This window comes from Seriola dumerili, unplaced genomic scaffold (assembly GCF_002260705.1).
Source record: "Seriola dumerili isolate Sdu_G_001 unplaced genomic scaffold, Sdu_1.0 BDQW01000003.1, whole genome shotgun sequence".
In the NCBI taxonomy this organism is placed as follows: domain Eukaryota; kingdom Metazoa; phylum Chordata; class Actinopteri; order Carangiformes; family Carangidae; genus Seriola; species Seriola dumerili.
In genome coordinates this window covers 4,360,013-4,371,266 of record NW_019174258.1, presented here as the reverse complement: position 1 = coordinate 4,371,266, position 11,254 = coordinate 4,360,013, and positions in this window count along the sequence as shown.

The following is an 11,254-nucleotide window of genomic DNA, read 5'->3' as shown; positions in this document are numbered from 1 at the left end:
CTATGACGTTTTTATGTCTTACTACCCTATGACGTGTTTAATCCTCACTATACTATGTCGTTTTTATGACTTTTAATGCCTTACGATACTATGACATTTTTATGGCTTATTATGCCTTACTACCCTATGACGTGTTTAATCCTCACTATACTATGTCGTTTTTATGACTTTTAATGCCTTACGATACTATGACATTTTTATGGCTTATTATGCCTTACTACCCTATGACGTGTTTAATCCTCACTATACTATGTCGTTTTTATGACTTTTAATGCCTTACGATACTATGACATTTTTATGGCTTATTATGCCTTACTACCCTATGACGTGTTTAATCCTCACTATACTATGTCGTTTTTATGACTTTTAATGCCTTACGATACTATGACATTTTTATGGCTTATTATGCCTTACTACCCTATGACGTGTTTAATCCTCACTATACTATGTCGTTTTTATGACTTTTAATGCCTTACGATACTATGACATTTTTATGGCTTATTATGCCTTACTACCCTATGACGTGTTTAATCCTCACTATACTATGTCGTTTTTATGACTTTTAATGCCTTACGATACTATGACATTTTTATGGCTTATTATGCCTTACTACCCTATGACGTGTTTAATCCTCACTATACTATGTCGTTTTTATGACTTTTAATGCCTTACGATACTATGACATTTTTATGGCTTATTATGCCTTACTACCCTATGACGTGTTTAATCCTCACTATACTATGTCGTTTTTATGACTTTTAATGCCTTACGATACTATGACATTTTTATGGCTTATTATGCCTTACTACCCTATGACGTGTTTAATCCTCACTATACTATGTCGTTTTTATGACTTTTAATGCCTTACGATACTATGACATTTTTATGGCTTATTATGCCTTACTACCCTATGACGTGTTTAATCCTCACTATACTATGTCGTTTTTATGACTTTTAATGCCTTACGATACTATGACATTTTTATGACTTATTATGCCTTACTACCCTATGACATTTTTATACCTTACTATACTATGTCGTTTTTATGACTTTTAATGCCTTACTATACTATGACGTTTTTATGCCTTTTTATGCCTTACTGTACTATGACCTTTTTACGCCTTATTGTAATATATCGTTTTCATGACTTTTTATGCCTTATTATACTATGTAGTTTTTATGACTTATTATGCCTTACTACCCTATGACATTTTTATACCTTACTATACTATGTCGTTTTTATGACTTTTAATGCCTTACTATACTATGACGTTTTTATGCCTTTTTATGCCTTACTGTACTATGACCTTTTTACGCCTTATTGTAATATATCGTTTTCATGACTTTTTATGCCTTATTATACTATGTAGTTTTTATGACTTATTATGCCTTACTACCCTATGACATTTTTATACCTTACTATACTATGTCGTTTTTATGACTTTTAATGCCTTACTATACTATGACGTTTTTATGCCTTTTTATGCCTTACTGTACTATGACCTTTTTACGCCTTATTGTAATATATCGTTTTCATGACTTTTTATGCCTTATTATACTATGTAGTTTTTATGACTTATTATGCCTTACTACCCTATGACATTTTTATACCTTACTATACTATGTCGTTTTTATGACTTTTAATGCCTTACTATACTATGACGTTTTTATGCCTTTTTATGCCTTACTGTACTATGACCTTTTTACGCCTTATTGTAATATATCGTTTTCATGACTTTTTATGCCTTATTATACTATGTAGTTTTTATGACTTATTATGCCTTACTACCCTATGACATTTTTATACCTTACTATACTATGTCGTTTTTATGACTTTTAATGCCTTACTATACTATGACGTTTTTATGCCTTTTTATGCCTTACTGTACTATGACCTTTTTACGCCTTATTGTAATATATCGTTTTCATGACTTTTTATGCCTTATTATACTATGTAGTTTTTATGACTTATTATGCCTTACTACCCTATGACATTTTTATACCTTACTATACTATGTCGTTTTTATGACTTTTAATGCCTTACTATACTATGACGTTTTTATGCCTTTTTATGCCTTACTGTACTATTATCTGTTCTTGCCTTATTGTACTATATCGTTTTCATGACTTTTTATGCTTTATTATGCTATGACGTTTTATTGACTTTTTATGCCTTACTATACTATGACTTTTTATGCCTTAATATACTATGACTTTTGTATGACTTTTAATGCCTTACGATACTATGACATTTTTATGACTTTTACTGCCTTACTATACTGTGACGTTTTTATGCCTTTTTATGCCTTACTGTACTATTATCTTTTCTTGCCTTATTGTACTATATCGTTTTCATGACTTTTTATGCTTTATTATGCTATGTAGTTTTTATGACTTATTATGCCTTACTATACTATGACATTTTTATGCCTTTTTATGCCTTACTGTACTATGACCTTTTTACGCCTTATTGTAATATATCGTTTTCATGACTTTTTATGCCTTATTATACTATGATGTTTTTATGACTTTTTATGCCTTACTACCCTATGACGTTTTTATGCCTTACTATACTATGACGTTTTTATGAGTTTTAATGCCTTACTATACTATGAAGTTTTTATGACCTTTAATGCCTCACGATACTATGACTTTTTTATGCCTTTTAATGCCTTACTACCCTTTGATGGTTTTATGCCTTTTCATGCCTCACTGTACTATGACTTTTTATGCCTCATTGTACTATATCGTTTTCATGACTTTTTATGCCTTACTATACTATGAAGTTTTTATGACTTATTATTCCTTACTATACTATGTAATTTTCATGACTTTTAATGCCTTACTATTACCATGGTGTTTTGATGCCTTTTTTTGCCTTACTATTCTATGACTTTTCATGCCTTACCATACTATGAAGTTTTTATTCCATTACTATGCAATGGCATTTTTTATGCCTTACTATAGTCTTACTTTTTATGCCTTACTACACTATGATATTTTTATACCTTGCTATTATATGACCTTTTATGCATTAATATACTATGATTTTTAATGCCTTACTATACTATGACGCTTTTATGCCTTACTACCCTATGACGTTTTTAAGCCTTACTATACTATGTCGTTTTTATGACTTTTAATGCCTTACTATGCTATGACGTTTTTATGCTTCACTATACTGTGACTTTTTTTATGGCTTCTATTGTATAAGTTTTTTATGCCTTACATTACAATGACATTTTCATGCTTTAATGTACTGTGAAATTTTTATGCCTTACTATACTATGACTTTTTTTATGACTTTTAATGCCTTACTATACTAAAACTTTTTATGCCTTACTATACTATGATGTTTTTATGCCTTTTTATGCCTGACTGTACTATGACCTTTTATGCCTTACTATACTATGTCGTTTTTATGCCTTAATATACTATGACTTTTTATGACTTTTAATGCCTTACTATACTATGATGTTTTTATGACTTTTTATGCCTTATTATACTATGATGTTTTTATGACTTATTATGCCTTACTACCCTATGACATCTTTAAGCCTTACTATACTATGTCGTTTTTATGACTTTTAATGCCTTACTATCCTATGATTTTTTTATGCCTTTTTATGCCTTACTATACTATGACGTGACTTATTATGCCTTACTCCCCTATGACGTTCTTATGCCTTACTATACTATGACGTGACTTATTATGCCTTACTCCCCTATGACGTTCTTATGCCTTACTATACTATGACGTGACTTATTATGCCTTACTCCCCTATGACGTTCTTATGCCTTACTATACTATGACGTGACTTATTATGCCTTACTCCCCTATGACGTTCTTATGCCTTACTATACTATGACGTGACTTATTATGCCTTACTCCCCTATGACGTTCTTATGCCTTACTATACTATGACGTGACTTATTATGCCTTACTCCCCTATGACGTTCTTATGCCTTACTATACTATGACGTGACTTATTATGCCTTACTCCCCTATGACGTTCTTATGCCTTACTATACTATGACGTGACTTATTATGCCTTACTCCCCTATGACGTTCTTATGCCTTACTATACTATGACGTGACTTATTATGCCTTACTCCCCTATGACGTTCTTATGCCTTACTATACTATGACGTGACTTATTATGCCTTACTCCCCTATGACGTTCTTATGCCTTACTATACTATGACGTGACTTATTATGCCTTACTCCCCTATGACGTTCTTATGCCTTACTATACTATGACGTGACTTATTATGCCTTACTCCCCTATGACGTTCTTATGCCTTACTATACTATGACGTGACTTATTATGCCTTACTCCCCTATGACGTTCTTATGCCTTACTATACTATGACGTGACTTATTATGCCTTACTCCCCTATGACGTTCTTATGCCTTACTATACTATGACGTGACTTATTATGCCTTACTCCCCTATGACGTTCTTATGCCTTACTATACTATGACGTGACTTATTATGCCTTACTCCCCTATGACGTTCTTATGCCTTACTATACTATGACGTGACTTATTATGCCTTACTCCCCTATGACGTTCTTATGCCTTACTATACTATGACGTGACTTATTATGCCTTACTCCCCTATGACGTTCTTATGCCTTACTATACTATGACGTGACTTATTATGCCTTACTCCCCTATGACGTTCTTATGCCTTACTATACTATGACGTGACTTATTATGCCTTACTCCCCTATGACGTTCTTATGCCTTACTATACTATGACGTGACTTATTATGCCTTACTCCCCTATGACGTTCTTATGCCTTACTATACTATGACGTGACTTATTATGCCTTACTCCCCTATGACGTTCTTATGCCTTACTATACTATGACGTGACTTATTATGCCTTACTCCCCTATGACGTTCTTATGCCTTACTATACTATGACGTGACTTATTATGCCTTACTCCCCTATGACGTTCTTATGCCTTACTATACTATGACGTGACTTATTATGCCTTACTCCCCTATGACGTTCTTATGCCTTACTATACTATGACGTGACTTATTATGCCTTACTCCCCTATGACGTTCTTATGCCTTACTATACTATGACGTGACTTATTATGCCTTACTCCCCTATGACGTTCTTATGCCTTACTATACTATGACGTGACTTATTATGCCTTACTCCCCTATGACGTTCTTATGCCTTACTATACTATGACGTGACTTATTATGCCTTACTCCCCTATGACGTTCTTATGCCTTACTATACTATGACGTGACTTATTATGCCTTACTCCCCTATGACGTTCTTATGCCTTACTATACTATGACGTGACTTATTATGCCTTACTCCCCTATGACGTTCTTATGCCTTACTATACTATGACGTGACTTATTATGCCTTACTCCCCTATGACGTTCTTATGCCTTACTATACTATGACGTGACTTATTATGCCTTACTCCCCTATGACGTTCTTATGCCTTACTATACTATGACGTGACTTATTATGCCTTACTCCCCTATGACGTTCTTATGCCTTACTATACTATGACGTGACTTATTATGCCTTACTCCCCTATGACGTTCTTATGCCTTACTATACTATGACGTGACTTATTATGCCTTACTCCCCTATGACGTTCTTATGCCTTACTATACTATGACGTGACTTATTATGCCTTACTCCCCTATGACGTTCTTATGCCTTACTATACTATGACGTGACTTATTATGCCTTACTCCCCTATGACGTTCTTATGCCTTACTATACTATGACGTGACTTATTATGCCTTACTCCCCTATGACGTTCTTATGCCTTACTATACTATGACGTGACTTATTATGCCTTACTCCCCTATGACGTTCTTATGCCTTACTATACTATGACGTGACTTATTATGCCTTACTCCCCTATGACGTTCTTATGCCTTACTATACTATGACGTGACTTATTATGCCTTACTCCCCTATGACGTTCTTATGCCTTACTATACTATGACGTGACTTATTATGCCTTACTCCCCTATGACGTTCTTATGCCTTACTATACTATGACGTGACTTATTATGCCTTACTCCCCTATGACGTTCTTATGCCTTACTATACTATGACGTGACTTATTATGCCTTACTCCCCTATGACGTTCTTATGCCTTACTATACTATGACGTGACTTATTATGCCTTACTCCCCTATGACGTTCTTATGCCTTACTATACTATGACGTTTTTATGACTTTTAATGCCTTACTATACTATGACCTTTTTATGCTTTTTTATGCCTTACTGTACTATGACCTTTTTATGCCTTTTTATGCCTTACTGTACTATGACCTTTTTATGCCTTATTGTACTGTATCGTTTTCATGACTTTTTATGCCTTACTATACTATGATGTTTTTATGATTTATTATGCCTTACTATACTATGACGTTTTTATGACTTTTTTATGCCTTACTATACTATGACGTTTTTATGACTTTTTTATGCCTTACTACTCTATGACGTTTTTATGCCTTACTATACTATGACTTTTTTATGGCTTCTATTGTATAACTTTTTTATGCCTTACTACACTGACATTTTTATGCCTTACATTACAATGACATTTTCATGCTTTAATGTACTATGACATTTTTATGCCTTACTATACTATGACATTGTTATGCCTTATTATACTATGATGATTTTATGCCTCAGTATATTTTGACCTTTTATGCCTTAGTATTCTATCATGTTTTTCAAGCCTTCCTATACTATGACATTTTTTTGCCTTACATTACAATGACATTTTCATGCTTTAGTGTACTATGACATTTTTATGCCTTACTATACTATGACATTGTTATGCCTTATTATACTATGATGTTTTAATGACTTTTAATGCCTTACTATACTATGACGTTTTTATGCCTTACTACCCCATGACGTTTTTATGCCTTACTATACTATGACGTTTTTATGCCTTACTATACTATGACGTTTTTATGCCTTACTATGCTATGACTTTTTTATGGCTTACATTACAATGACATTTTAATGCTTTACTGTACTATGATGCTTTTTATGCCCTTACGATACTATGACTTCTTAAGCCTTACTATATTCTGACCTTTTATGCCTTACTATACTATGACTTTTTTTTTGGCCTTACTATACTATGATGTTTTCATGCCTCACGATAGTATGACATTTTTTTTCCTTACTATAATATGACGTTCCTTTATGCCTTACTATAACATGATGTTTTTATACCTAACATTGCTATAACTTTTTTATGCCTTACTATACTATAACATTTATATTTCTTACCATAGTATGACTTTTTATTCCTTTTTATAATATGACGTTTTTTTATGCCTCACTAAACTATGACATTTTCATGTCTTAGTATACTTATGACATATATGTCCCTGGAAATTCAACACATGTACATATATTATATTTGTGAATGGTAATTCCTGAATGTAATTTCAGATCTTACATGTTAATAAACAGTTTTGTTGACGGCATTAGAAATATCTTTGTTTTGGAGGGTTGATGTTGACAACAAACCTACGCCCTTGCTTCCATGCCCACATCAGAATCTCATTACAACTGAATTCAAATCTGATGACTTTTAGTGGATTGTTTGGTGAGTGTAAACGTTAAATTCTTAATAAATAATAAACCAATCTTTAAAGTGAATGACAACCCATTCTCACCACTCCAAGTATTTGAAAGCACATTAATCAGTATGTGCTCTTCTCTCACACAGTTCACAGTCGCTGAACCACTGAGTAGTTATTAGTGTTTAAACTTCCTGGATGGTAGAGTGGTTTGATGAGAGTGACTGGCCAGTGGCAGCTGGTCTTGTGATGCGTGAGGTAAAGTTATCAAAGCAGGAAGTACAGACCAGAATCAACAGCACACAGTCAGGCAGATACAGTAGACTGGTTCATTTCACCATGACATTTTCTCCATTTTAAGAGCCTGTTCAGCCAAAGCCCAGAGAAGCAGCAGCATTGTAAACTGGGCTGGTCATAGCATAAATAAAATCTGTTGTACAAGTGAAAACTGTATATTCATGGTGAAGCTTATTGTCGGTTGCTGTTGCTTTTGGTTCGAGGGTGGTTGGATTGCAGTGAGTCAGGCAACAAAATTCAAGATAGGCACAGGCTTATACATTCATATAAATAAGAAAACATGCAAAAGTCTTTTGCATTTTATCCACTCACACCACTTCAGGCTGTGGCTTTCCATTGCATAATACCCATCCTCTGGTCTTTAATATGGGCTTTTGAGAAGTTGCAACACTGGAACTGACCACTCAGGATCCTGCTCCAGCACACCTTCAAGGATCACCTCACCCAAATAACACACCAATAAATAAATAAATGAATAAATAAAACATGAGTTCTGTATTCAGTATTTACTCGATATGTTCTGTCTAAAATTGTTCACAGTGAGATCTGTGGATTATCCAGACACTAAGGACATTCTGCAGGTTTATCATGTTTTCCCATTTAGCAACAAAAAAAAACATCTTACACCAAGAAATAAAACCGAAACTATCTTCAGTTCCATGGTTTAGGAAGAATCAAGGAAATGTGATTTTGAAATTTGGATGAAATGACCCTCTAAGTGGAAAAACTCTGGTCCACAATCATTGAGGAACAACCTCACTGACCCCTAGTTCATCTTGCTGCATCAAGAGTCTGTGTTCAGAAGGTTCGTCCATACTTCCTACATAACAGTAACCATTGTTTTTATTTAAATAACAGGAGTAGTAACAATAGTTACCATAATTTAATGGGTATATGCCACAATAAAGAGTTGTTTCTGTTGTAAGATCTAAAAAATAGACAGTACAGTAGGCCTTTGTATCTGTGGTGAGTGTGTTTGTTCTACCCAGGTCTAGTGAAGTCTATGTAACTGAAAGCTCTCAAGCAGTTTCATGGAGCAGAGAGCACTGCTACATTTGCCACAGCTCTATATTAATACCACTGAGACCCTTCCTCCTCCACAGTGATGTCCTTGTTCAACACCAGTCTTTGAAAGTTATTTCCTGGAGGGGGGTTAATGTTTCAAAACATTATAACTACAGAATTCAAATGACCTGAAGCCTCCAGTGGCCTTTATGTTGATTCTGTTCTAATGGTTTCTATTTTTAGTTCTGTGCACATATAGGCAATTCTTTGCTCGAAAGGTGCAGTAAAAAGGCCCGAGGATACTGGTTATTAAAAATAGCTCCAGCTCTGTGTGTAATTGAACATTATATCCCCATCCAGGAGGAGGTGGTGAGTGCAGGGAGGCAACACTGTGAGAGTCAGACACACATGATCAGGTGCTCGACAAGCCTTTTCCTTTATTTCCCTCTAAAAATATGTATTTGTAAGACTTCAATCTGGATATTTCTAAATTCTATTTCAATCTGAAATCCTCCTCTATTGTGGCAAATTGCCCCTGACAGACAGACAGACAGACAGACAGACAGACAGACAGACAGACAGACAGACAGACAGACAGACAGACAGACAGACAGACAGACAGACAGACAGACAGACAGACAGACAGACAGACAGACAGACAGACAGACAGACAGACAGACAGACAGACAGACAGACAGACAGACAGACAGACAGACAGACAGACAGACAGACAGACAGACAGACAGACAGACAGACAGACAGACAGACAGACAGACAGACAGACAGACAGACAGACAGACAGACAGACAGACAGACGGACGGACAGACAGACAGACAGAGACAGACGGACAGGCTGCACAAACTAGACCATACATTCTTCATTTTCCACCACTTCAATAGGACATGTGCTTCATTGAACCTTCCACAAATGCCAGGCGTTAGTGTGGCTTAAAGCATCTTTATCACACCTAACAAGAACAAAAAAGAGCAGAGAATTTCAAGATTTTAAGGCCTTTTAAGGTTCGCGTGTGATGAATTGGTATGTTTTAAAGGAACTCGATACATTTTTCAATTTAAATGCAAAACTAAATAGCTTGAGTGTTTCTAAAAGACAATCCTGTGCCAGGTTAAATGATGCTGGGGATGAAGGCAGGATGTTAGGAGCACTATAAAATACAGCACGTCTAATTAGTAGTTCAAGCTATAAGACAAGTAATTGTATCAGCAGGGTCCTTAACTTATGACTGAACATCAAAAAATAGTAGTGGTGTTTTTTTCTCCCTGCCTCATACATAATATGTTTTGGTACCACTTTCTAATAACTCACCCTTTATAGAGGATTTATTGCTATTAACTAATGGCTTCATTAATGGTTAATTAGTAATTAACTAATACTTGAAAAGTAATTTATAGGAAAAATTTTTGGGTTGCCCGAATGCAAAAAATTGTTTTGCTGATCAAACAGTCTCCCTAATGAACAGATAAAGGGTTTTTTCACAACCTGGCAGCCCACACGGGTACATTGCTCTGTCCATTTCACTCTCAGTAGTAAAGCTATCTTTGGGTCATATTGTAACATTGCAGATTATATAATTCAGGTTGCAAAGTAACTAAAATGCACTACCATCTCTTTCCCTCTGTCCTGTTCACACAAACCAGTCGACACTTCCTGTCAGTGACTCTGCTCTGGCCCTGAGGACTTCTGCTTACACAGTGTTGCCGGGTAAAGAATGGGACAAATCATGCATACAGCGGGGGATTGACAGTCAGTCAGTCTGTCAGTTACATAGACGGACACACTCACTCTCCAGTCTGAGTGCCAGTGATAACATAGCTCAGTGGACCCATCTCCTCATTTCCCGTGTCCTCGGCCAGAGTTGGTTCTGGCACTGCAGCTTCCGCTAAAAGCTCCAGCCAGAGACATCAGAGCAGGACTGCATCCGCTCTGAGGTGTGTGGCTGTGTCCTCTCCTCTCTGTTCCCACAACCCAGCATGCCCTGCTGCCTCCTCACCCACTGCCAGGAGGAAAGAGACACTGGAATGTAGGAGAATGAATGAACAAAGCAGGTATCCAGCTTTCTTTGGTGTTCCAACAAGAAAGATGGATGACTATTTTAATGTGTCCTTAGCAGGCCTAAAAGAAGAGGTCAAAAGGTCAGCACACATCAATACTTCTAATTCTAATGTCTGTAGACCAGAAAAGAAAATCAATGGTCATTGATCCAAATCAGTGTTCCTCAGACACACAAAGGTACACTCAGAAAATAAAGAACAGCCTAATCATTTTTGACATTTTACATCAGTCGCTGTTCCCATGTGTTAGTGCAGATACATTCAGTCAGCATGAA